This window comes from Patagioenas fasciata, chromosome 13, assembly GCF_037038585.1.
Source record: "Patagioenas fasciata isolate bPatFas1 chromosome 13, bPatFas1.hap1, whole genome shotgun sequence".
In the NCBI taxonomy this organism is placed as follows: domain Eukaryota; kingdom Metazoa; phylum Chordata; class Aves; order Columbiformes; family Columbidae; genus Patagioenas; species Patagioenas fasciata.
In genome coordinates this window covers 8,630,491-8,656,558 of record NC_092532.1, presented here as the reverse complement: position 1 = coordinate 8,656,558, position 26,068 = coordinate 8,630,491, and the positions used below count along the sequence as shown (strand labels likewise).

Below are 26,068 nucleotides of genomic sequence, written 5' to 3'. Positions count from 1 at the left end.
GGGGAGATACTGGCTGCCCCGCCAGCCGTGCTCCACTCCCGTTTCCCCCTTTATTATGTAACAGAGCCCTCGGCAGCATTAAAAATTCAGCATTACAAGCTGATTGTAATGCTCCCTCATTAGGGAGCACTGTCTGGTCCGGCATTAAGGCAAGACGGAGCGTGGCTTTTTGGCTGCAGCACCGGCAGAGGCCAGGGGCAGCCGCGCAGCGGGTGTCCCGGCCCCACGGGCGGCAGCAGGGCCGTGCTGGGCTCCCCACCGCCGGCCGGGCCCGGGGTCCCCCGCTGCCCCCCGCCCAGGGCTTTCCTCAGTGGCGGCCTGGGTGCGGGGACACCGCTCCCAGCCGCCCTCCCAGCCGGGTCCCGCTCCGCAGGCCTTCAGCCAGAAACAAAAGCAAACAAAAGGCATATTAGAGGGGAGAGAAACTCTGGCTGGACACAGAGATTGCTTTGCTGTATTTGTAATTCTTTTTTGCCCTCTTTCCTTTTTAAACGGGGTCATTTGGGGAGGAGTGGGCAGCAGGAGGTTTGCTCCAGCCCCTCTCCGGCGCAGCGGCCGTGGCGCTGGCAGCGGCGCTGGCCCTGGGCTGCCGCAGCCCCCGTACCTCCCTCCCGCCCGCTGCTGCCTTTTGTTCCCGCAGGACCAAGGTGCTGCTCGGGCAGGCGGCGGCTCAGGCGACCCCGCACGCCTGGCACCTTCTCCTGGCCTTGTGGTGGCTGCTGTCAAACCAGGGCCTGGCGGCGTCCGCTTTGACAAAAGCAGAGGCGCGTGCCCCTCTTTCATCTCTCTGCTTTGACCCCCGCCCCGGTTCCCGTCGGTGTCGTGCCAGAGGCCGGGAGCAGCGCGGGGGCGCAGATTTACTTTGGGCCTGGCCAGCACTTGAATGGTTTCAGCGGGGATCGCTAAATCCTGAACTGGTGGACATATGGTTGGCTGCGTTAGCCTCCCCATTAACACTTACGCTTTCCAAAATAATAATAGTAATCATAATATTAAAAAAAATGTTGTGTGAAGATGAAAAATGACTAGTGGGCTTTTACATCAACTTTATTCACATGCTGTTCTGCTGGGGCTTGACTCCCTCATGTCAGCATTTCTCCCACCAGTGTCAGACTCGCTCATCTTCTCTTGGGCGCTGGTGGTGGTGCGTGTGCCGGCCCTGCCGCGGTACTGGGGCCGTGTATGCGCTGGAGAGATTGGTGTGGTTCGGGAATGGACTGGGAAGAGGCCGAGCATATCGCAGTTCCCCATTTCTCTTCATCGGAGCGCGGCCGAGATTCAGCCTTTGTGTGGCTTTTGAGGCCACATGCTTGTGGGAGACGTGGGCCGTGAACAAAGCTGGGTGCCGCGCAGGGGACCCCCACACCACTTGTGGGGCTGCGCCCCGCCTGTGCTGTGTTCTGATCAACTGACCACGGGGACTGTGGCCTGAGAGAGGCCTCGTGGCTGGAGTGGGCTGCCGGTGGGGGCTGCCCCCTCTGCCCTGCTCCTGTTTCCTTATTGTGGGGTGTCCCCTGCACCTCTCTGGGAGCCCCTTGGGGATGCTGGCCCTGCTGTCCCCGAGGGACACAGCGGGGAAGGCGGGTGAGAGGAGCTGCTCCAGCGGGGATGGGGCTGCCCTTCCCTCCTCCCTCCCTTGCCAGCCAAAATTCGGGCCCGGTTTCCTGCGTGTGGCAGTGATGGGGCTGTCGAGGGCTGTCGTGGCAGGAGAGTGGGAATCAAAACATCTGTGCACAGGCCTGGGTGCTGCAGCCTCTAATGGTTTTGACGGAGCTGTTGTGGTCTGTTGTCTGGAAAATCTGCATTCTGCGCTGTGCCCGAGGGGGGCCGCGGCACCGCAGACCATGGCGGTACCTAAATATAACCGCCTCGCGCCGTGGGGTGAGGTGAGGGCAGGAGGGAGCAGGGCCGCCCGTCCCGCCTCCTGCTTTGTCTCTGATCTGCGATTCATGCATTTTTGTTTGCTCCTGAGGTTGGGTTTGTGTGTAGGCAGGGATTGGAGAAATAGATAAATTCCAGCTAGTTTAAAAAAAAAAAGAGGCAGGGTGGATGAGCCGGGCTTCCCTCGCTGCCGGGAGGTGACGGTCCTTGCCACCGGGCCGGGGATCCCACCGGCTCGGGAAGCCTCCTCGTGCTGCTGCCACGGCCGCCGCCATGGGAGCGGGCTGCACTAGCCTGCTTGCTTTGGTGATTTTCCTTCCCCCCATAGATGCTGCGGATCTTGCTCAGGTCCTGCCATGCCAGTGAGGAGTAAGCGCTTTGCAGCGCTTCCTCGTTGGCTCCGCCAGACAGACGTGTCCATCTGTCGGTGCAGGAGGTGGGTGTTCATCTCCCCAGCAATGCTGGGTGGAGAGCAGGGGTATTCTGTGCCAGGTCTGTGCTTCCAGAGATGGGCTGTAAACGCAGCTTAAAGTTCATTCCCATATGAAATTATTTTTCTGTTGGTGGCATCAGGAAGGGAGATCGATGCCGCAGCTGACGGGTGGCTCGTGGTGCATCCCGGGAGCCGCTGAGGAGGGTCCCAGGGTCCTGGCTGCGCAGGCCGAGCCTGGCCGCCCGGCGAGATGCAAGGACGGTCAGAGGCGCTGGGTGCTGAGAGCCCTGCTGCTGGCAGGCTGCAGCCACCCTGCTTTGCCCTTGAGTCTGCTGCTGGGAGAAAGACACTTAGCTGTTGATTGTAATTTCATTATGTCACAAGTGCCAAACATGCCTCTTGCTAATAAAAGGCAAAGCAGAGCAGCGATATATTTTTTCTTTCCCCCGTAAAACAAACATTTCCCAGTGTTTTCAATGGCATAGTGTGCGTTGCTGGCTTTCAGGTTTTAAATCTGGTGGGGGCTGAGCTGCGTGAGTTCCTTCACTCGTTGGTCATCCTGGAGCAGATAATGTGCGTGGTGCTTCTCGTAAAAGGTTTTCTCCCGCCCTGGTATCTGGGGAAGCAGAGCCTGCGGGGCCTGTAACACATTAGGTCTTAGTGAATGTTTATTTTGATGGCCCAAGCGTGGCTGCCTGAGAGCGGGTCCCTCCTCTGGGAGGATGGGAGCAATGTGCTCCAGGAGCTGCTCCCGAGCCCTCCGGTCCCCAGTGGCAGTGAGCACCCCCATCCTGCTCTGCGTCTGCCTCCGACTCGCAGCCGTGTTTCCCTGGCTGTTGGTAGCCGAGCTCCAAAATGGCTGGTTGGCTTGGTTTGGTAGCAGGAGCTTTAACCCTCCTTTTGCTGCTCTGCCAAGTGGACTCATGCTCACCACAGAATTCAGAGCACGTACTAAAATGTTAGTAGTAACATCGCGATGATGTGCTTGATCCTGCCGGGTTGGGTTGCTGGGTTTCCTGAGTGTCTCTGACGTCTGGTGATGGGGCTTGTAGGTTTTTGGTGGTCTTGTTGTAAGTGAAGAAGGGAGAGGCGAGGGGGCGGGGGTGCAGAGGCCCAGCCAGTTGAATTGCAGTCAGGTGCATCTTGTTTGGGTTGAGGGTTGTGGTCAGGTGCATGTTGTTTAGGATGATGCAGAATCTGAGGATTCTTCACCAAGGTATTTTTGGCGAGATACCATGTAATGGAAAAACATGCTAGCAGGCTTGGAGACTCAACTCAGAAAACTGAGCAGCGTGAGTGCATGAAACACAGAGCTACCTGGCGTCTTAAGCACGCATTTGAGTGGCAGCTGCTAAGTAGAGCTGCTCCTGCGGTATGAAGATGTTCTGGGTTCGGGCTGTGCACACCAGCTCATGCGTGTCGCCTACACCTCTGGTGTTGCAGGAGCCAGTGCACAGGCCCTTGGCCGCCTCGGGAAGCAGAGCCGAAGGGCCGCCCCTGCTGTGCTGGGGTGCAGTAGGTTCCTGCAGTAGGGCTGCGGAGGCGATGTTGCGAGGCTGCAGTTCCTGGGGTTTGCTCTGTTTTGACAGCGTTAGATGCAGGAGCTGGTCTCAGATGTGCTTCAGTGCTGCGCGGTGGCTGCTGGTGCTTTGGAGCCTGCTGCGAAACGGTTCCGCTGGGCAGCGACGCCGGGTGGTCTCTGCTCCTGGCGTGTGTCCCCTGGCTGGGCTGAGGTTGCTCTGTGCCTGCTGGCGTGTGAGCAGCCAGGGGCTGCCCGGGGGAGCGGAGCCGCGGCCACGTCCCCACTGTCCTTGCGCGTTCCCCTGGCAGCCCCTGACTGTGCCAGACAGAACTGTAGATGTCAGGCTTTGCACGGGAAGAGAGCGAGGAGGGAGGGGAGGGAGAGACCAGTGCGGCGGGGCTGGGAGTTTCAAATCAACCTTCTGCTTTGTTGGCGTGTAATGCGGGGTGCCCTGGCCCCCCAGCCTAACATGTGCCACGACTGAGATTTATCAGGAGGAGTGGGGCTGGGGATGAGCCGGCTCCCCCAGTGCTGGGCCAGGAGCGGGGCTGCCCTCCCCGCAGTGCTGGGGACGAAGGGACGGCAGGTGCCCCGGGCAGCGGGTCCAGCCGCTGGAGACAAAGGGGCCTCATGGGTCCCAGTGGGGCTGGCGGGGCTCACTGGGCCCCCCAGGAGCTGCAGTCAGTGCATTCTCCTCCAGCTTTGAGGAGTGGGGGCTTGGCCTTTCCTGTGGGAGGGGGCTCTGCAGCACCCGTGTGTTTGCTCTTCGAAAGCTCCTTCATATGTCAGAGCATAAATTTGTCCTTTTTAATTTTCTCCTGTTAATTTTGTCCCTTTTAGTCTTACATACTTCTTTCCCTAGTTCCTTTCTTCTAGCTGTTTTTCATCTTCCGTAGAGACAGTTAAAAGCAGCTTAACACTGTGAGCTTGTTTGGAAGTCAAAAGATCCATTTTAGCTCCGATGCTGACTTTGGGCAAGCCACCAAGTGTTTGCCTCAGCTGGAGTATGAAATGGGATAATACATAGTTCTCATGCAGAGACTGTAAGTGGGGGTTAATTATGAAAAATCATAATGTGTCTTAAATTCCCAGAGCATTGTTACATCCTTAAATTTTATTCTTTGTTACTTTCTCCATTTTTCCCACCCTTCCAGATAATTCACAGGCTGTTACGCTTTGTTCCTCCTACTTTTTGGTGCATAAACACCTTCCTACCCCAGGCCGCAATGCTCTACCCATGATGGCACTGGAGTCCCTAGAGAAGGACGTCCTCTCCTCTGTCCACTTTGTAGATGAAGTAATTCATGCTGTAGCCTTCCCTGTTTTCCCAGTGCTTTGTGTGTGCTGGGGAGTTTTTCTGGCACCTTGCAGAGGAGGGAGGCAGCTGGGGTAACGCCTTTGCAGTAACAGGGCAGGTGTGAGCCCAGCTAGGCTGTGAGCCATGTGCCCGCACAGTGCGCCTGGGCGCCGTTCCCGCCCTGCTCCGCGCCGTTACCGCTCGCTCTCTTCGTAGGCCTTGTTCTGCGGGATCCTTGCAGATGCCCAGTGCCGTGCTTCAGCTGAGCTTTGTTAGGATGGGGACGGAGGGCAGAGGTGAATCTCCTTGTCTCAGCTGGGTTTTTCACTGGGGTGATGAGTGTCAGCCCTACTGCAGGGTGGGATGGCGAGGGTTTACCTGCTGTGCCAGGGAGCTGGGGGCAGCAGGGAGCAGAGAGGTTGCCCGGAGCAAGCAGGCTGTACTGGAGACCTGTGCTCTGATACTGGAGAACTGCGGCTGGCTGGTCTTTGTTCTGTAGTATCTTTTCATGCTTCTTGGTTTTGCTGCTTTCTGGAGTGCAGAGCGCTGGTGTGGAGGAGGCCTGGTCGAGGCCTGGGTTAGAGGCCAAGCCTAAGCAGAGCGATGTCTGAAGGTGTAGGCAGGTACGTGTTCGCTTGCTGCGTGCTGGTGTGGGCTACCCAGCCCCGGGAGGGTGGTTAACACCTGGTGCCCCTCTACTATCTCAGAAACCAGTTGTTTGGCCAATAGCGGTGTCCGTCTGAAGGAGCTGCTGCAGGTTTTTTCCTTGGTTGCTTTATTTTAACCAGCCTCTCCACTGTTTCCTCTTTATTTTGAGCGACGTAGAAGTCCTGGAGGTTTACATGAAATCCTGGAAATTCCCCAGGTGGTGGGTCTGGTGCCAGCACAGCCCTGTGTGAAAAGTTCCTTCATGGCGGGCTGGCAGTGGTGTCACCTGGAGCTGCAGATGTTGGAGCTCTGGACGTGCTGGGGATTGCTGAGGCTGGCTGTGGAGAAGGGCTGAGCTCTGCTCTGCGTGGCACTGCTGGGGCAGCATGGCAGAGCTGGCACAGCTGCGCTCTCTTCACTCGAAACCTCCTGGCTGTGCCCAGGGCTGCAGACCTGGTTGCAGAAGCTCCCTGCAAGGTCCTCCTGCTGTTGGCAACACGACTGGAGCGTCCAAGCAGCCACTGCTCTGCCCGTGCTCTCTGCGCAGCGTGGCTCTGTGTCCCTGCAGGGACAGGTGCTCGCTCCGGGGAGCGGAGATTTCCTGCCCTTTGGGCTGAGCGAGGCAGGGCTGTGAAGCTGTCTGGTTGCTTCAGGCACAAGCTGGATGTTGGGACTCTGTTTTTCCTTCCTTCAGCCATCTTTTTCTCAGCCCCTATGGCTTCTGGGTGCAAAGCCTGTGAAGTAGCAATGATTAGCGAGATGCTTTTGATGAGATTTGGCAAGAAGCACTGGCCATCCTCTGGAGATTGTGGATTACACGGTGTCCCTGTCACTGGTCTGCAGCGTGACAGAGCTGTCTGCTGAGCTCTGTCCTGTTGGGAGCGCGGCCGGGCCCGTCCTGCTGCGCAAGACAGGGACAGCGCGGTGATGTGGTGCTGAATTGCTGAGGCCATGTGGGAAATACCCAAGTGAGGTTTATTACAGAAATCAAAGAGCACAAGGGAAGCAGCTCCCTCCTTACTGCCCACCCTGATCCGTGCAGGGGGAGCTGCGTGCCCTGTGGAGCTTTGCAGAGGATTTGGACCTTCAGAGGTTTAAGTGCCGCCTAAACAGAAATGAAGTGTCCAGCAGGATGTTTGGGAGCAGAGTTCTCCTCTGCTGCCAAGCTGGTGCTGTGCCTCTCAGCTGGGGCTGGCACGGCGGCTGCGGGGGCTCCGCTGCCGAGGTCCCGGTGTCCTGGTGGTCAGGGCCCCCCCCGAAGTTCCACACCACTGGGCCCAGGAGAATGTGGGTGGAGAGGTATTGGACAGAGCCTTGGGTTTTCTTGCTGCTGATGGTGCCCAGTGGGTCTTCTGCATTTTAAAATTCAAAAATAGACGGGGAAATAAAAAAATTACACAGCCTACCATTCAAACATAACGTGCCAAGAGGTAAATTAGGGTATTTTGCGCACAATTTTTCCCCGCCGCCTGCTGAGGACATGCTGGATCCCCACGCAGGTCTGAGGTGCAAAGTGGTGTTTGGAACTGGTGTGGGGAGCTGCTCCTGCCTTCAAAACGGGACTGAGAGCCTCATGGTACAGGTCGTTCAGAAAAGACAAGATAGCCATAAAATAAGACTTCTTTTGGTAGAAAAGGGGGAGCGCAAAGGCAGGGCTGGGTGCCATGCCCCAGGGCTGATGGCAATGGCAGGACCGATGCGTGTTTTGCCACCGTGCTGGCTTAAAGCGTGTGCTTGGCGTTGGGCTGCTGGAGAGCAAGACACTGCTTTTAGTGGTTGTTTGTTTGTTTGTTTGTTTGTTTGTTTTTTTAATTTTCTTTTTAAAATGTATTAGTACTTTCTTCTTTGTGGAGTACAACATGGTTAAACTAGAGGAACCCTGTGTAGCCTTCCAGGACTAGCTGTGCAGCAGCTTTGTCCTCCTGCTTTGGAAAGAGCAGCTGGTCCCTGCAGTGCCTTGGGCTCCTTCCCAGTGTCCTTGTCCTTTTGGGAACCCGGCACCGGGAGCTGGCGCTTCTGCTTGGGCCGGTGGGGGAATTGCCCTGCTCTGGCCATCCCTGGTGGCTCCGGGCTCTGCTGCCTGTCCTGCCCGCAGAGCTGCACTGCACCTGCCAGCCTGCGGCTCCGCTCCCCGGCACTCCGAGTTACGGACATCTCTGTGCAGGTGCTCATCTTCCTGGCCGTTAAAGAGTGATTCCTGTATAAAGCCACCAGATTCTGATTGTTTCTCCAACTGATGATTTCTTCGTGATTTATTCTGTACAAAATCCTTAGTAAAGAAAAACTTTGTATCCCAGAGTGAAAATGTGAGCTTAATAACTGACTTCCAAGACATGACAGATAAAAGTGAAAATTCCTGCAAACACACACCCGAGACCCTGAGCAAGAAGGATGGTTTCTAAATCAGATGATGCAGGACATGAGAATGGGAATTGCTGTTAGAAGCTGCTGTGATTTCTTTGGAAATATCTATTTTGAAACTTTGCGTTTAGGGGACAAAATCTAGTCTAGAGTATTTTGACTCTAATACTCTTTCAGAACAGTTGAGGTATGTATTATGCATTGTGGTGGGGAAGCTCATCCTTTTTATCTTGCTTGATCGTTGAAACTTGGCTTCTGTTTAGATGTGTCATGCTGCGGCCTCGCTAAGAACACAGGCGTGCTGGCTGGCTGCAGGTAAGGAGCTGATGTGTTCTGAGCGCTGGGTTGGAAATGCTACCTGGCTGTAGTTTAATGGATGTTTCCCGTTGACAGAGGGGCTTCGTGTATCTGGGGGGAGAGGCAAGAGCCCCAGGACGGAGTCGGAGCCATGGGGGTTCGCTCTGTGCAGAGCTGGCACTCTGTGCTCAGCTGCAGTGACCAGAAACTTGCATTTAATGAAAGTCACTGTGGAACGGTTCTTGGGATCTTGCCAGGGAGAGTTTCCCGTTTAAAATTAGAAAGTGGTTTTTTTGTTGTTGTTTTTTTTTTTTAAGCCTTGATGTAAACTGGTAATTGCTGGAGTTTTCTTCTAAAACTTAAGATGCCTGTTGGGGAGCAGGGGGGAAACAATCAGAACCCCAAAACAGTGGAATTGCAGGTTTTGGCTTTTTGTGAGGGGAAAAATAGCAAAGTTTGTGTAATATTGACTCCTCCATGGTAGTAAGTGACTCATTAGGCAAATGCAGAGATATGATTCTGTGCCAGTCGGGGTGTTGGACTGCACTGCCAAGTGCACCTGCAGCCCCGCTGACCCAGAGAAAGGGCCAAAACCTCAGCAGCGAGGAGGCGAGCTGGGCTGAGATATAGCTCGCTGTTCTCCTTGTGGCTTTTGGAAGGGTAAACTTGCTGAACTGCAGTAACAGCCGTGGATTTTGGGCATGTTGCTTTGGCATGTGAGGTTGTTGGGCACAATCTGTGCTGCCATCAGCATCCTCCCTGGAGGCCACGTGGCGAGGCAAGGGCTTGTGGCTGAGCTGCGTCTCGAGGGGTCCAACCCCCAGATCTCGGGGCTCTCCTGTACCTCTTCACTGGCCTTGGCACTGCCCCGCCAGGGCTGCAGCAGTTGGACCAGCAGACGTGAACCGAGTGCTTTACCCCGGCGTGTCAGGGTGGTGGGTGCCCAGGCGCCTGTGGTGGCCGCAGCAGCAGGAGGGGACAGGGGCTCCTGCTTGGCTGCTGTGGCCCCCGTACTCAATAGGGCATCATTGGCTCCTGCAAGGGTCTTGCTCCCTCACACCTGCTCTGCCCTTGTCCCAGATGAGGAGCAGTGCGGCAGCTGCGCTGGGGAGTCACCACTTTGGGTTTCCTCTTGCCAGCTCTTGAGTGGGACTGGAGGATTTATCCCATTCTTGTGTTTCATATGAAAAGAACCCTTGTCCCTGTGGCTTCTGTTGCTGCCGGTGGCAGGAGTGTTTGTGGGGATAAGACCCCTTTCCCCTGCACTCCTGGAGCAGCTGCCAGCCTGTGACCCACCGAGCAGTGTCTGGCTGGACCTGTGTGTGCCGGTGGGCCTGGCTTGTCCCGGCTTGTTGGTAATGATTTGTGGCTGCATTTATGTGCCAATACTAACAACTCGCTTCTGAGTTAATTAGCGCTTGCTTTCTATGCTTCCCAGAGCTTTAGCAAAAGGTTTTGATTCTCCCAATTTCAGGTGCCTGACCTGCCTCACTCACTCCCTTACACCAGCACCCCGCTGCTAGTGCCAAGGTCCCTGTTTCCTGGCTGCTTGGGTGATGCAGGGGCGCAGAAAGACGGTCACCAGCTGCTCTGTGGGACCAACGCGCATGGGGATGGCCTGCGCCCTGCTCTGTGGTTCCTTCGGGGAGTTCAGGCCCATCTGCATGAACTGATTGGAGAGTGTCGTGGACCTTGGTGAAGCCGTTTGCTCTGTGTGTCCCATAGCTGGAGGCTTTGGGTGTCCCCATGAGCATTTTGCTGCCTGGCACTGCTAGTTGCTGATTTGCAGAGGAGAAGAACCGAAGCAACTTTTCATGTCCTGGAAATGCCGAGTGTTTGCTTTCAAATGTTGAGATTGAGGGCGTTGGATGCAATCGGATGAATGGTTCTCACCAGACGAGAGGCTCTGAGGGCATGTCTGGTGACCTGAACATGACAAGGATGGAGTGGGAATTGTTGGCCTTTGACATCCACTGGGAGTTTGAGCTTTGCTTTTGTGGAGGGGAAGGCAGGCACTTCCTCTCCTTCCGGGAACAGCGGCTTTGTGTCCTGGGTTGGGCTCCAGGATTTTACTTGTTTTGATCCTTCATTCCATGTTATATTTGTGGTCCCTGCAGGTGTTTGTTTCTGCCGGAGCACAAGAGTTGCAGGTTGGGGAGGTTCCCTCCTTGCGGTGGGCAGGGCGGCCGGTGGGGGCTGCGGAGGAGACCTGGGCATGGCCGGGCAGGAGCAGCGCGGGTGAGGTGACCAGGCTGTGGATCCCGGTTGGCATTTGGAGACCGGGAAGTTCTTCTGCAAGCACTGTTCTGCATGCCCGTCCCACCCTTCTCCTTTCTGCCCTCCAGCCGAGGTTTTTTCACAGTTACTCAGAGCTTTTTTATTTGTTTTCTTCTGAGCCTTTGTTTTCACTGTGGAAGGCAGGGCCGTGGCTTCTGGGCTGCAGTGCTCCTCTGGAGTGCCAGCAGGTGCTGGGGCAGGGGGCTCAGGAGAAGCGGTGATTCTCTCTCCTCTTGTGCCAGGTGCTTCAAAAGCTTGTATTTTGGTCTCTTACCTTTATTTAATTTTATAGCTTTTACCTGCGCACTGATTAGCTTGGGAGTTTTTTGGGCAGTGAAATGCCCCAAGTGGAATATCGGACATGGAGGTACCACCCAGCTCATGGGAAGGAGACAGCCTGTGGTCCAAAGCGAGGGACTGGCTGCTCCAGGTGGAAACAGGGAACCCTTTGCCCCTGGACTGACTCTCATCATCCTGCTGCAGTGTGCTCGTATTTAGAGCCTTGGTGCTCTCTTGCGTGATGGTGGAGGCGTGAATTTGAGGTAGAACAGATCAAGTTGTGCAGAGTTGCATCCAGCTGTAGGAGGGGATGTATCCAAGTTAGTGCCGAGCTCCATGTCCTGAGCTGAAAGCTGCTCCCAGTGGCAGCCAGCCAGGCAAGGGGCTTTTACCAGCCTCTGCATGCTGACTGCTGCGTGCTTTCACTGTCACCCGATGGCCAGTGAAATGGAGAGGGTTTGAAGTGTTTAGTCTCAGTTTCCTGCTCCAGTGTCCCTCTGAGTTGAAGAAACTCTTTTTGTACTCAGCAGCATTTGTCACTGGTGGATTTTAGACCTGGGAGATGTGTTTTTCCCCTGCTTTTACTTTTCTGTTTCACATCCTGCAAGACAAAGGGACGTGGAATTGCAGACCTGTCCTGCTGCCACACTGAATAACGTGGTTTTGATTAATCCAAGGGGAGAAAAGTCAGTTTCTCATAGCAACCCTGGTGATTAAAGCTCTGGGAGAGGCAATTATTCCTGGTGCACGAAGCTCTCCTACTGCACGTGTCATGGGTGGTTTTCTGAAGCTCGTCCACTGTGGCAAGTGACTGCTGCTGGTGATGGCGCTCAGGGCTGTGACAGGCGGCACCGTCCCTGCCCTTGCCCAGCCGCGCTGTTCCGGAGCTTTCTGCGCAGAAGTCACTGCTCCGCAGGAGGGTCAGCGCCAGGCCGTGGTGTGCTCCGCCATCGCCTCCAGCCTCCCCTGCCAGCTCTGCTACGCGAGGCTCCCTGTGTGGAGGTGTTTTAGAACTGGAATGAAAAAAGCAGAGACTTTCTATTGTGGGCCTGTAACCCTGGGGGTTTCGTTGTGGAGCGGGCTCAGCGTGGCACCGTGCGGCGCGGCCCATCTGTGCTGGGGGTGGTCTGTGAGCTGGGACGTGCCCAGTGCCAGGTGTGGGGTTGCTGGCCCAGGCTGGATGTCCTGTGGCCTCGGGGATTCCACAATGATTGAGGAGGAGTCCTTTAATCCAGGTCATAGACAGGTTTTCCCTTAAAAATTCAGCCATTTTTGTTCCCCTGAGCAGCCGTGAGGAAGGCGGGAGGTGCTGATCGCAGAGCTGGTGGGTGCTCCCAGCACTCCTCTCCCTCTCTTCCCAGGCTTGTCCTCCTCCCTCCGCCACTGAGCGCCTGTACGGGGCACAGTGATGGCAGAGCTGGGCACAGTGGGTGGGGACAGGCAGACAGGACGAGGCAGGACGGGATGAGGTCCCGTTGTCCCCCTGCTCCTCCGGGACGGGCAACAGCGGGTTTGCTGAGCGCAGGCTGAGGCTGAAGGGATGGAGATGGTCTCTTTGCTTTGAACTCTTCATTTGAGGGGGGGCAATTAGGTTTGGGAGACAAACCTCACACTTTCCCATTTTGTGTGTAAGCGCAGAAACACTGATTTTTCTGAAATCCTTGTGAGGAGATTCCCAGCGCTGCCTAACTTCATAAAGCCAAGATTTGATAGGAAACCAAGGTCAGCCTAGGTAGGGTCCAGGCAGGAAAGTCTGAGTTTAGGATCTTGTGGTGTGAAATAGGGGTTTTTCGTGTTCCATTTGGGCTGGTGGGACTGTGTCTGTCCTAGTGATGCTCTCAGTGCAAAGGTCTGAGGTGAGAAGCAACTTGAAAAGGCTTCATGGCATGTGAGGAAGCAAGTTAGCTCTTAATCATATCATATATTAGCCTCCTTTGCAGCAGATATATCTGCTGTAAAATGCTTAGTGCTGAGGGCCTGATTGGGCAGCCCATGCTAAGTGTTCAAACTCCTGCTGCCTTTTTTCTTCAAACAATATCTCCTGGCTTCCAGATTTCTGATAAATTGATAAGAGGAATTGCGTGAGTCAATAGAGTTGTAGACACTTTGCCAATATAACCCTAGCGCTATTGATCTGCCAGTAAATTAAAGTCTTACTTAGAGGCTGCCGATATTTCTAATCTCCTGCCTCACCAATTACAACCTCCCAGCTACCTGGGAAAGACAGCGGCTGGGAGAAGAGGCTGCGGAGGCTTTGCACAGCCGGTCAGGAAGGGCTTTGGGCCAGCGCCACAGAGGGGTTTGTCCCGCTGTGGGTCCCAGCATGTACCTGGGCTGCTGGAGGATGGAGACAGCGTTGGGGGCAACGAGCCCATGTCCCTGGTCATGTCCAGCCAGAGCTGGGACACTGCCCCAGCCCTCTGGTCGCCTCTCACGGCACAGGGTGGCCGATGCCGTCACATCCCGCTGCGGTCAGGGCTGTGGCCCTGCAGGAGGGGACTGGCGGGTCCCTGTGACTGGGACGGGCAGGACCAAAGGGGAACCCGCTGCCCTGTGGCCCCTACCCCACCGCCTGCCCCAGGCTCCCTGTGCAGAGCTGGGGACAGAGGGGACGGTGGATCAGAAAGCTCCTGAGCCTGGGGACAGGGGGCAGAGGGGACAGTGGATCAGAAAGCTCCTGAGGCTGGGGACAGAGGGGGCAGTGGATCAGAGAGCTCCCACCGGGCTCCAGGCCGGCTGAGGTTTCAGCAGATCCTTGCCCGATAAGCCCCTTTCAAGTCTCATTTACGTTTGAAAGTCCGTAGTTAGCTTTGGGAAGAAATCTCCAGATAAATGCTGTGTTCTTTCTAATACCCCAGAGCGAAAATCAATGGAAGGGATAATTCCTTCCCTTGTCCTACACAGACTTTCATGTGTTTCTACCTCCAGCAGCACCTTTTAAATAAAGAAAAAGCCCTCCTCTTCCTGCTCTGCCTCTCGGGCAGCGCCTGGGCTGCTGCGCAGAGCACTGAGCTCACTTGGGGTTCTGTCACCCCTTGGGTTCAGTTTGGGCTTTTGTTGGGGTGGGGGGCAGCCCCAGGCACAGCGTGGTCCTGGGTTTGCAGAGCTCCTAGCAGGGATGGTTCTGGGAATTCCCTTACAGAGTGGGTGGCAGCTGGAACAGGGGTTTGGGGTCTTATTGTGAAGGTGTTTAAAAAATAAATCTCCTTTTGTTAAATCCAGTAGAGCAAAGATACTTGCTGTTACCAAACTGCTGGGCAGGTGAAGATGTGCCCGTAATATTACAGCTTTTTTATCCTAAGCTGGTGCGGGGCGCTCTGGTCAGCGGCATCTCGTCTCTGAGCATCCTGCAGTGCCTGTTCCCAGGCAGATCCAGTTTCCAGAAATACCTTGGTAGGAATTAGCAGCCGAGACTGGTACGAGACAGCTCCTCCAGACCGCGCTGGAACATGCTTATGTCTCAAAGACACATCCTCCAGAAATTAAGTTATTTATCTGGCTACCTCTGTGCTAGCTGTATTGAATTGTGCTCTCCCTGCTGTTGTGAAGTTATCATATAGGATGTACATTAAAAGTTGTAACTGTTCCAAGTACTGCTGTTTTGGCAGGCATTTGCTGAGTCTCATGATCCACCCGTAATGGAGTGGAGATGCTGAGCTGCAGCAGGATATATTTACACCAAAAGCTTTTTTATGGAGGAAATGTCTGAGCAGTCAAACTGTCTGAATGCTTTCTCTAAGTTTCTGGTAGCTTGGTGTACAGTGCGAGATGGGGAAGGTAAGAGGAGCAGCCTCGCGGGCACCGGGCTGCTCCCCTGCCCTGAGGATGCAGCGTCCCTGAGACAGCGGCAGTGGGACGGCTGGAGAGAATCTTCAGTGCTGACCAGATCCTCAAAACAGATGATGTTACAGAGGCTGTCACTGACTCAGTCCTTTATGTTTTGAGATACTTGCATCCTGTTCACAACTGATGATGCCAGTGCCTGAGGCAAGGGCAGGTTGGAACAAGGTTTCTCTACTGTTTCTAAATAAGTTTTTAGGGTTTGCTTGGCTTTGGGTTTTGTTTGTGGTTTTGTTTGTTTTCGTTTGTTTCTTTGTTTGTTTTCTCTGTCTTCAGTTGAAGCTCTGAACTGTGTTTCAGCAGCTTGTGAACATTCAGATTCCTCTGTAGCGGATGGCCTGAAGCAGCAAAAGGCTTCTCTGGGAGCGGTGTGCCGCTGGCTCAGTGTTGTGGTCAGTACAGGAAAGGGCATTTAGCACCCCAAGTGCTGATGGAATTGCTTTAAAGTAATTGCTTGGTATAACTGAACGTAGTGCGTGCTCAGCTCGCCTCAGCAGTGCTGATCCTTGGTTGACTCCGTGGCACCTCCAGGCTGGGCCTGGCCCTGGGTTGTGCCCCCGCGTGCTGGTGCCTGGGCTGGCAGAGCCTCATGTACCGGGGCAGCTGCTGCTTCACCAGACCAGCTCCCTGCACTCCCTCCTGGGACAGCTTGGGGTGCCATGGGGCAGGGCCGGACCGAGGGAGTTGTGAGACAGGTAATTCCTCACTGGTTAGAGCTGGTGCAGATAACAACCCGGGGTTTCAACTTGGTTTTCCGATTGTTTCTGTTGGCCAAGGCTGGACCTGCTGTCCACATCTCTGAGCAGAGCGAGGAGTCACCCAGTGTGACTTCCATCAACTATTGCATGGAACTCGACAGGGAGAGACAGCACCGGGATGAAAACCATTCGTTAGCAGCATCTCTGCGTCTGCCCAGGTTTGCTCTTAGGGTCAGGATCAGCTGAAGTGTATTTCTGGTGGGTCGGTGAACATTTCTCTCCAGCTGTCAAAGAGACAGAGCACGACTTGGCCACCAGCCCTTGCATTTCTGCTTCTTTGGATCCTGAAATATTTAGCACTCTGTATGTGAACTTAACAAGTGAACAGGAATATTAATGGGTTACAGTCCAAAACCTCTAATTCAAATGTCTCTTGACTTGCGGAAATCTAAGTTTGGGATTTTTATGCCCAGGCTGGTAATTTGGACAGTGTTCCACATTTATTTCCACAAATTGAAGAAAGGTGTAATTTACTATTTTAAGCAGCGCGTGGTTCTAAAGACCTTTCGTTAAAAAAGAAAGTTCAGTGCTTGTCTGAAACTATAAGAATCACTAGACTGCATCAGAACAGTAATTTGTAGTAATTTGACCTGTGCAAAGTGGACATTTCTTTCTAATGTTCCTCTTCTCTGACCTGTCTGCGCAGCAGTGTATTTACAGTGTATTTCCAGAGCATGGGTCCACGCGGGGACTCTGGCTGCGCTGGTGCTGAGGCCGTGGCTGGCTGGCTGTCTGTCTGTCTGTCTAGCGCTCCAGCCCATGCCAGCACCTCGTCTCGCGCACGTAGAGGGAACCCTTAACTTGCAGGTGCTCCTGTGGGAACGCGGGACTGAGTTGCTGTGGCTTGCTGGATAACAAGTACAGCAGGTCACAATTATCTGTATGTTCAAAAGCTTACCACTCTGCCTCTTATTTTCCAAAGCTTTACAAGGCCAACTGTGCACTGAAACAAAGGATTCTCATAACCTCCAGACCAAATCTGGCGCTATTTCACTGTGCTTTCCAGTGCCTCCGGTCCGGCTCTGAGCGTGGGCAGTCTCTGGGCTGTGGTGTGTCCTGTGGCACTGAGAGGTTCCTTGCGGTGTACATGTCACTTTGGTTTTGATAGTATAAGGCAAGAACACCCGATTTACATCTTTCTACCATTTGTTACTTTTAAATGCTTCTGTCTTGGCTTTTTTTCTGCTCTCATTTTTTGTAAGCTCAGAGGTTTTGTGCTCTGGCTGTGCAGAGGGAGCTGCTCGTGGGCCTGTCCTCACTGAGGCACAGACTTTTCTCCTGGAAGGCCACAACTAATTAAAAACCCAGAAATGCCTATGAGTAGTTCATAGGCAACTTCTTTGAGTATGATCTAGCAGAAAACCAACAGCATATAAGCTTGTCTACCAGTGTTGAGACTCTCTGAAGCTGCTCTCTGGTCATCTCAGTGCATGACTGATCTAATTGTTTAATTTGTAGATTTTGTTTCCTGGCTATTGAGCAGCTTTCCAGCATCACTAGTATATTTGGAACAAAAAAAAAGGTCACTAAATTGAGTGCATATCGTCTATGGCAAATGCTTTGATGCCACAGAGGAGTAAATGGTTAATTTATAGTTCTTGTATTAGTCACCTTAACTTTGTGTTTCACCTCAAATATTAAAAAGGAAGTTGAGGCTAAAAAGAAAATGTCTTTTTTGTAGAATAGTTCAAGTTTGGTAAAGAAGAACACTCCTCCAGGAGCAGTAGCTTCAGAGGGCATGTGCTCACTCTGGTTTAGGCTGCAGACCTGCTGTGGTGCCCGAGGCTGAGACACCACGTTGGGCCCGTCTGCACTGTTTGCCCCTTTTCCTGAGGTGCTTGGTGCCTCGGGTTTCTCTGGGTTCCCAGGGCAGAGCAGCGGGATGCACGCCTGTGTGTTTTTGCTCGAGCTAGCAGGGCTGGTGCAGCCTGTGAAATACTGTCCCGGGTGGCCAAGCGGCAGTGTGGTGTGAGCTATAAAGAGCGCAAGATGCCCAGCAGTGTATTAAACACTAGTTGAGTACAGGAGGGCAGCATATCACAGGAGAGAGATAAGCAAAGTTCTCTGATTGTGGATCAATAGAGGTTAGTGACATCATATCTCAAAGTGAGAGAACCTGCTTTCTGCACAGCCATTTATCAGATCGCAGGCTGAAGCAGTGTTAACCTCTTCCTAACCAGATATCTGTTCCTCTTCTGACTCCAGAACCGCATGGCCACGCTGGTTCTCCTCCCCAGGCTCCTGGCTGCAGTGTCCTGTCCAGCACGCAGCTCGCGCTGTGCCAGCTGGGAGCAGTGCTGGATGTGCTGCTGTTGGAGCTGCTTCACATCTCGGTGTTCAACTGCTCTTCTCCTCTTGCTCAGTGCTGTCGTGGCCTTGGTGAGCTGTAAGATGCCGCTCGGTGCTAGGACACGGCAGAACTTAGTCTCATTTGGTTAAAGGTCTGGCATCGTGCCAGGTGTCACGGGATGCGGTTGCAGAATGTAAAAGGCATCCCTAGATGAACGTGTGTTTGGTGGCAGCGATGGCAGCGCAGTCCGTGGGCCCGGCCTGCAGGAAAAGCTGGGCGGGAGGCCCTGAGTGCATGGCTCTGTGCCTGGCCCTCCCCGACCGCCTGTCCTCCTGGTTTTGCTGTTATTGTTACTGAAATAGATTACAGCTAAATTGAATGTATCAACCCATTCTGCAGCCCCGTGTCTTTGCTGCATGCTGTGAGGCACCAGCTTTCCACATGAATGCAGCTTCTGAATGTGGAGAACGCGGAGCCGTGTGTGCGCACTGGCTCAGGTTGGAGGCGAGTGAGCTGGGTGAGTCCTGCGCTGCAGGTGCGAGCGGCTCCGTGGCCACGTAACTGCCCTGAAGCGCACTGGGTGCTTGGTCCAACCCCAGAGGATGCTCCAGCTGGACTTTTATATTGCTTTTCACTTTCTGATCTTGTCAGCACATCGTTGGTAACATTAAATATTTGCAAATGAGCAAACTGTCATTTTTGTATTTAACACCATGTGCTCTGCATTGCTACACTAACTAGTACATTTGTAATAAGAAGCTAAAGCAGGAATAGTTAGGATATTCTGTGTGTTCTGGATGTATGTGTGTTTTAACTATTGTAAAGCCTGTTGGTTTTGAACTTACCTTGGTCTGTCTTCTGTTGCCCCACTCTTCCGAAGATCCAAGTTGCATTGGTGGCGTTTCTTAGTGCCAGCGGCTCTGACGTGCCGTGCAGACTCATGTCCCCGGGGAAAGCACCGGGACTGCCCACGCACGTGGCAGTGGCTGCTTGTGCCAGAGTGTCCTAGAAGCATCCTGGCAACCCCCGGGGCCCCATGTGTGACCAGATTGCTCTGGAGGCTCTGCCAGGTGAAGGCATCCTGTGCCATGTGTTGGAGGGCGTCCCTGCCAGCAGAGGTGTTGGCGGTCACCAGAGCATCTCTGGCCCTGGTATAGAGCAGGATGTGGGTGTTTCTGCTGCACGGGAGCAGGTCTCTGGTTTTCAGTGAATGAAAGGAGAGGCTTCTGCCTGGAGGAACCCGTAGTCTGAGTTCAGAGATAAGACAGCAAAGGATGACAGATGGAGGGTAAGGGGCAAGAAGGGAGTTAATTCCCTGAATGAACTTCTGTTGTCTAGCAAGGAAATACCAGTTTTTTCCAGAACCTACAGAGACTTAGGTACAACGACTTTGTGATTACCTTTCATCCTTTTTCCATTGGCGATTTCTCATTGCAAAAAGAGCCCTTTGCAGTGCCCCGCGGGCCATGCCCCGGGAGCAGCCAGGGGCCGCATGGCCGCGGGTCGGGGGACGCCTGCGGTGTGAGCCTGCGCTAATGGGCTGGTGTCCAAGTGGAAAGTGTGTTTTCAATGAGGAAGTGCTGAGATATTAGTGGAGCCTGGATTACCCTGTGATTGTGCTGTCAATACTGCTGTATTGAGTCGGAGAGAGCCTGCTCAACACAGGGAAACACTTAGCTCACTGCTGCTGCTTATTGAGAAGCCAATAGCAATTTACTTGCTGACACTTGATATCGAATCCGTTCCCAGAGGTGCAGCTCCCGCTGAACCGCCGGTGGGTTCTCGGTCACACCTGTGCCCCCCTCGCCCCAGCTGCTGGTGTGAGGATGCTGGTGTTGCCCCGTGCACACCCGCCCACGGGAGGAGGATGGGGGTCTGCGCCAGCCCCTTCCCTGCCAGACCGGCAAGTGGGGACTCGTCCCTCTGGAGATCTGGTCTCGTGTGGGATTAACTGTGCAGATACATCTCCTTTTCTTGTATGTATTCAGTGACGAAGAGGCAGTGTGGGTGCTCTGGTCCTTCCATCCAACATCCTGAAAGTCTGAAGCTCCTAGGACCTTTGGGCCAGAGCAGCTGGATTCTTCCTCTGCTGCTGTTCTGTTCTCCTGGCATAGGCACAGCTGAACGCCCATGGCCCTTCTTGCTTCCACACACACCTCTTAAGAAAAACTTGTCATCATCTGCTGCCAAATATTTTTGAGAAAAAGAGCATCCAGGATATTTCTTTGAAGATCTGACTCCCTAAAATGGAGACTAACACATGAAAGAGTAAGGATGGGATGAGAGCAGAGCTGGAGTACTGATGTCGCATCACTAGAAGGGGAAGGAGAAAGCGGGAACCCGTGTCCCCGTGATGTGCTCAGCTGGGAACACGGGGTGCCGCAGTTCCGCAGGAGTGCGGAGGCATCAGCACACCGAACCGGACAGTCTGCCCAGCCCCTGTGGAGGGGCAGCGAGATTCCCACGGGTTTTTAGTTGCATCTCTTGCTGTTTTGATATGTTGCCTGGCAAACAATTTTAAGCATTCCACAGAAAATCTGTTAGTTGTGTTGCTTTTTGGTGCACCACTCCCTTGATGTTTCCCTTGGGTGCCTAAACCTTCTGGGAGGGGCATAACACCTGTGTCCTAAATATAAAAGGAAACAAAATATGATGCACGAAGAAGGCGCTTGGAGCTATACTATTTTCATTTTGCAGAAGTAAAATGTAGGTCATGTTGCAGGTCGTGTTTAAATACATCTGTTGCTCTGTGCTCGCAGTTTGTGTAAGCGTGTGCTGCTGCCTTGGCTCTGCGGGTCTGGAGGAGCTGCTGTGCAGGAGGGCAAGGTGCCGCGTGTCTGCCAGGCGACGGGAACTGTTCCAAACACTGGTGAAGTAGCAGGCACAAAGCCGTTGGTGTTCGGCTGTCCTGTAGCTACTGCGGAGAGCAGAGGTGCGATGGAAATGCGTCTGCTATTGTCAGGCTCCTGCAAAGGCAGGGCTCGGTGAGGCGCTGTCCTGCGGTCCCAGCACGTGGTGGATTGTGTGGCTTGGGCTGCCGGTCAGACACAGACCTGCGGTCACTGTTGGATGTTCCCTCTCACAGGGTGTGCCTGTTCCCGCTGCCCTCCACAGCCCTGCTCTTATCCCAAGGCAGACGTTCCCACTTGTGGCCCCAGAAGCAGCAGCAGGTGCCTGGTGTGCAGACGTGGTGCTCTGTGCGATGGCTGTCCCCAAGCTGGGAGCCCGTCTGGGAACCTGACCACCCAGGGTCAGTGAAGTCTTTCACCACGCTGGTGTGCTTCATACATTTCAAAAACTCTAGAAAGAACACGAAAATGGGTTTGGTATATAAGGAAAGGCGGCAGTGACACATGATGGGCGAGGGCAGAAGGAGTAAGAAATATCAACTCCTGATGCCTTTTGAGCATCGGCAGAGGATGAAGCAGCGGGTATGTATTGGGGATGCTGGGTGGCCAGGACAGCAGGTGTCTTGTCCCTGCGCCTGTTTCTGTAGAGGTCCCAATTGCTTATTATATTTTGTTCTAGTCTGTTGCTAATCTTGTTCAGCAGTTGCTCCTCTTAATTATTGAAGTACTTTTACAGAGATGTAGCAGATTAATCCTTTTAGTTCTGTTTGCTGCCAGAAGAGATTGCCACCATTATTCTCATGCTACGGAGGAGAGGCGGGAGCAGAGAGAGCAGGGCTGGCTCCAGATGCAGGTGTTGACACGTGCGTGATGCTCTGGGGCTGTGCAGAAGCACAGGGTGCAGGTACCAGGGTGAGCAGTGTGTGCACGGGCAGGGCTGAGGCTGGGCCGGTTGAGCGAGTTTGGAGTCAGTCTGTGTCGGGGGTGTCACGGCCACGCTGTCACCTGCCAGGACCCCTGCAGCCCCACGCCGGGTCCCTGCATGGAGGGCAGCTACCGAGGCATCGCTTATCTGGTCCTTGCCTTGCTGGAACACAAATATTAACTGACAAACAGTTGTGTAATAAACAGCACAATCACTTTGGCCTGTTGACTTATCTTCCAGCAAAAAAAATAAACAGGGAAAAGCAGGAAAGTTAACTTATAAACCAATAAACTGTTACTGCAGTTGCATTCGTGTGGCCTGAGGCTGGTGTGGTGACTGTGGGTTGGGGGGTCCCAGAAGCTCAACTTGGAGAAAACAGAGAAATATTTGCTTGTTAAGTACAGAGGACAACAGGATTGCTGTAGGCACTGTGTGTAACACGCGTGCAGCCTGTTCCAGTGGTACGCGACCTCCTTGCTGCCCCTTTCCCTCAGAACACCTTCCCGGGCAGTGTTCAGCTGTGCCTGGCTCCGTTCACAGGAACCCAGTCGTTTTCTTGAGCAGAGGTGTCTGAGGTGGAAAGCTGCTCTGTCAGCATTCACTAAAAGGTATCCGGAGTAGACACGTAAATCTGCCAGAGCAGATCTTATGTACATTGAGGGCTGTCTGTGTTACTGCTGGTTAGAAACATTAGCGCTGGCGGTGCAGGTTGCCTCCCCTTTGCCGCTGGTGCAGCCGTTCCTTTGCAAATGTTGATGCGGCAGCTTCTCGGCAGGACATGGTTTGCAGCGCGGCAGCTTCCCGGGCGATCCCCGCGCCGTGCCGCTGTGCACGGCCTCCTGCGCACACGCGTGTGCATACACCGGCTGCCGGCGGAGCCTGCGTGGCTCTGGTAGAGCCATTTGGGTTGTGCTGGGGAACATCCGTTCTGCGGTCGCTCTGTTGGTGCTGCCTCCATCTGTTCTCAGCTAAGTTATTTCTTGTCATGTGCTCGGAGTTGTACACACAATTCCAGCTGAGGTCTTGCAGTGCTGTTAGCAGGGCCGTTTATTGCTTCCTTATCTCTACAAACACCCTGAATAACATGTTAAGATCATGTTTGCTGCTTTCACAGCTGCATCCCTTTGGTTCAGCTGTCCTGACTAGCGCATCAGTCTGTCTCCTCCTTTGTAATTCCTGGTTGGTAAACCCTGAATTTACTGCAGAAATTCAGAGTTTTCCTGTTATAATCTTGGATTTAGGTCCTTTCTTGTTATTCTAGGCCTCAAATTGTAACTTTTTCTTGGTGTAATATTCTGGTCCTCCACTGTGTTGGATGTGTTTCCCAATTTAATTTCATGCGGTATCAGCAGTCTCTGCTGATTTGCAGCAAGGCTGTCAGTGAAGTTCGTTAGCGAGATGGCTCCCAAGGCCTTCCCAAATAACCTTCAGCCAGGGCAGCATTTTCTTTAAATCATTTTGGTGTCATCTTCTCTTGGCCTAGTTCTCTGCCTTTTCAAAATCTCAGCTGGTGCCCATCTTCTCTGGCTGATTTCCCCATGGTCTGGTATTGAAGAAGGGGCAGTTATTTTAGTAAAGAAAGATACTGCATTAGTTTGCACAATGTGTCTTTGATAAACCTGCCTTATGTTTTATCATGGTTTCCATTTATTGCCATCTCTTTAATTATTCTTCCCATCACAATACTTACAGCTCTGTCTGTGACAAGATAAAGCTAATGAAACCCACAGCGGTGTCTCCCCAGCCCTTTTTTAACAGAGGTACTGTATTGTTCTGTACTGAACACAATTCCTGTACTGATGGATGGTCAGGAATATCTGATGTTGAACCTAAGACGTACTTGGCCATTCTTAATTGTGAACTCATGCTATTGTCTGTCTCTGAGAGATGCTGCTGTGCTCCTGGCTTCCATTCAGTCTTCCTGGAGAAAGATGGGCTCACTGGACCTGGGCTGGTTTCAGGTTTGGGAAGGCTGATATTTCTGAGAAAGCGGTTGAACCTTTAGTCGTTGGGGGTTACTTATCAGCAAACACTTGTCGACCTGCCGGAGTTTCGTGCACAGGCTGAATGTGGCCCTCTAAATCCAGAATTGCATTATTATAAACCCAGATCCAGTGCCCAATGGGCAGGGGGATGTCCTGGTCCCCTGCCAGGGCTGGGGAGCAGCCAGCCTGGCCTCTTGGGCAGCTGGGTCTGGCAGTGGGCTAGGAAGCGCTGGCTGCGGAGACCTGTCACCCTGTCCCCGCCGTGGGCTCTGCGTTGCACTGGGGGACACGGCACCATCACGCCACCTTCCTGCGCAAGGGAAGCCAGAGGGTGGGCACAGACAGAGGGCTGCACCGAGGCACCTGGGGCTTGAGAGCGTGGCTTGTCTTTTCTCCATACTTGAATCTGAACGAGACTATAAACAAGAAATGAATTAGTGTAATGAATAATGGAAATTGAAATGAAATAGATGATTATAACTATAAAGAACACAAATCTTCCCGAAGCAGACCACCTTCTCTGCCAGGGTGTCCCCAGCAGGCTGGAGGTGTCTGGAAGGGAGCAGGAGGCCAGAACCACAAATCCTTTGCCCCCAGGGGCTCCTGGAGGTGCGTTCGGCACTCGTGGGTGCTGGGAGCTCCTCTCACTCCGCCTTCCCCCTGTCGGCTTCTCCTGCTCTTCCTTCTAGCTTCCTTTGCACTTTGTATTACTGCTTTTCTGAAACGTTGTTGCATTTACAGTCCACAATCCTCTGGTGCGTGTGACCAGGTGGTTTTCCCACTGTGTTTTCTGGTGCGTTCTGCCTTGTGTCTCTCTGAGGTAGTTCTTCAGTTTCCTTGTGCCTGGGCCTCCTTGATCCTTTGCAGCTGGTTGCTGTTCCTCGTGTTCCTCGCAGTGCACGCATGGCAGCTTCTGGCTGCACCCCGGCTCGTTTCTGCAGGAGGCTCGCAGCGCCGGCAGTGATACGTACTCGGAGCTGCGTCTGTGACGGGTCATTCTGGCAACTGCAGCTTATGATTAAAAAGAAAATCAGTCACTGTCATCTTGGACCCCAGTACCAGTGATGTGACAGTCCACAATACATCAGCTTCTTCCTCATCAGAGGATCTTAGGCTCAGGACTGCCCCAAGGGTTGTCCTCTGACTCAGGCTGCTACCAGGAAGCTCATCTTATTTTATGAGCATAGCACAGCCAGCCACGCAATTTCCTGAAGAGGCTGCGCTGAGACCCAGGGGACCTTCGAATTCCAATTTTTGGTCAGGTCTTCAGGGCCTCAGTGAGTGGCTTCGGAAGAGCACCAGAGGGCAAGAACTGCAATTACTGCTGCCGCGTGATCACACCCAGGAAATTCCCTTATGTCCCTGGTCCTCTGGGAATTCAGAGCTGTCGCGTTCGCTTGTGGGCCGGGCTTGGGCTGCCAGCCATGGCCTTGCCAGTCTTGTGGTTCAGGTGCAGGACAGTGGCTGCAGCTGAAATCATCTCTCCCTTTTAAAAATGGTAACTGGTTTGCAGCTCCTCTTTCAGAGCGTTGAGCTTTGCGTTGTGTGTGACCACGGTGAAGAGCAGCCGTTCCTCAGTTGCTAGAGATTTACCGACGATGCTCATTGCTTTTCTCTGTGCAAACTCATGGAACATCCTGCAGCCCCAAGGGGACATGCTGCCTGTGCATGGGAGAAGGATGGGCTGCTTTACCAAATAACCAGCTGGTCAAAGATGCCCAAAGGACCAAGGGTTGCATGTATGTTATGGATAATATGCACCTCAGTGCACGATACACATAAGCTGATTTGTTTCCCAGAACTGTAGTCCTTGGAAAAAAATGTAGTCGTACAGGGTTAGTTTTCATCTTCCTTCTTATTCCTACTTTCTGTGGTGTGTTAAAATTGGATTTTAATTGAATAGCTTGTTCCCAGCTGTATCTTTTAATGCTAGCATTTGCTGTTGTTCCAGAGATATTTTAAATAGGATGGAGGGTCACCCATAGGTTTATCGTAATGCATGGCCCATATCAGAAAATTATTTAGGCAACAGAGTTAAGGACGTGTTATTTGTAAAATGTCTTTAACTCCTTACAACCATTTAAGAATTGGGGGTAAATAAGAGATTTGTTTGAGGTCTGGAGTGATGGCATATTGATGTGTACGTAGGTGCGGATTGCAGAGAGCCCGGGAGCGAGTCTTGCATCATCTGTGGCAAGAGCCGAGCTGTGCAGTCTACCGAATGCTGCCGTCATGGGTTGGACAGGTTTCAAAGATCTGACGGCTGGTTTATGTCCCCTTGGAGCTGGAAGATCGAATGCTGGCCGGGCTCCAGCTGCCTCCTGCTATGGTTTGGCTCATGGTATCGCTGAGGAGGAGGAACCTACATCAAATTTGAGGAGAAGGGGAAGGACATCAGGATGAGCCTGATGGTCAGAGAGTACCCT

General features: G+C 53.3%; 1 protein-coding gene across 4 annotated transcripts in view; it reads left to right on the top strand.

Moving 5' to 3' along the window:
* The window catches only part of ZFHX3 (zinc finger homeobox 3), a 547,783-nt gene that overhangs the window by 407,655 nt on the left and 114,060 nt on the right, over positions 1-26,068 (top strand). The gene's annotated exons all lie outside the window — the stretch shown is intronic.